We start from the raw sequence: 1,516 nt of genomic DNA, 5'->3' as shown, positions 1-1,516 counted from the left end.
TTCAATATACTTGATATCCCTCATTTACTCAAGTGTTTCTATTATTTTGGCAGTTACCTGTACTTGAGTGTTGATAGCTTCATGGATACACTACTTCAAGTGCATCTAAGGTCATGATTAAAAGGTTAAAATATACCTACTGGGATTCTATGAGTTGCCTACACCAGTATCAACCGTGTGCACCTGCATGTCATCTTCTTAGCAACCCCACACCAACACCCACCATCATACCAGTCAAGAGACACTGTGGATCTGTCCCAATTGACACCCTATGCCCTATATAGTGCACTACTTTTGATCAGAGCCCTATGGGGAATAGGGTGCCATTTGGGACGCGACCCTGGAAAAGTTATTAGCATAAAAAATCACATTTCTCTGCTGAAAAAAATAAATAAAATGACAACCCAGATGCTTTACAGAATCATTTAAGACACCCCCGGACAAGCAGGGGCGTGGAGACTCTAGGTTCCAAATGGCACCCTATACCCTTTATAGTGCACTACTTTAGACCAGGGCCCACAAGGAATAGGGTAGAGAGTAGGGTGCCATTTGGGTACCCATCAGCCTAGATGTGAAGGGCTCTAAAATGCAAATGCCCCAAATGACCCAATTTCATTCATTTAGTGCAGCGCCATGCTTCTTCCACACTCAGCGCCTGATTGCAGGAGTATTGTCCTGAGTGTGTGTTGTAGAGTGTGTGTTGTGTGTTTGCTGGAGAGAGTGTGTTGGGTGTGTGTTGCGTGTGCTGGAGTGTGTGTGTTGGTGTGTGTTGTGTGTGCTGGAGAGTGTGTTGTAAAGATCCTATTAAATGACTAGAGGGGCTATGTAATAAACCCTCGAAGTTCCAGAATGGGGTGAAAATGGCAGCCATATTGGTCAGGGAGAAGTCCAAACCAGTCTAATTGGAATGAATGGCAGTAGAGGCATCATCCTGATTTTCAACAAAGGCATGCAACATATCCGAAATTGTGTAATAGAATTATTGTCAACCTAAAATAATGTCATATAATCATCAAAACAGTTTATATGGGTTTTCTACAAATGTTCTGTATAAATAGCCTCTAAAACATATATAAACAGACCATAAATGAGTGCTATTATATCCTAAGTACTATCGTCAACTGATTTCAGCCAGTGTATGGCTCTGGATTGACTGCATTGTTTGAATGCAATGTTGGCATATTGGCAGTTAAAAATTAATGGAATCATTCCTCTAAAACTGTCTGGCTAGCTAGCTAAAAATGTACAGTGCAGATAAATTCTTCACATTCATTATTTTACACAATATCTTATCACAGCACTGGAAAACCATGGTTGGCCAACCCTCTGACCAAAATGGCTGACCTTTATTACATCATAAGAAGGTTCATGTCCATACTAGTAGTCTAATTCCTAATTGTATGGGGGCGACCTCCAGGGAGCCCACAACCCTTGCAGGGGCATGTGGTACGCCAGTGGTTGTGTGTGCTGGAGAGTGTGTTGTAGAGTGGTGTGTGTGTGTGTGTGTGTGTGTGTG

Source organism: Coregonus clupeaformis, unplaced genomic scaffold (assembly GCF_020615455.1).
Source record: "Coregonus clupeaformis isolate EN_2021a unplaced genomic scaffold, ASM2061545v1 scaf0572, whole genome shotgun sequence".
In the NCBI taxonomy this organism is placed as follows: Eukaryota; Metazoa; Chordata; class Actinopteri; order Salmoniformes; family Salmonidae; genus Coregonus; species Coregonus clupeaformis.
This window is presented reverse-complemented; position numbering follows the sequence as displayed.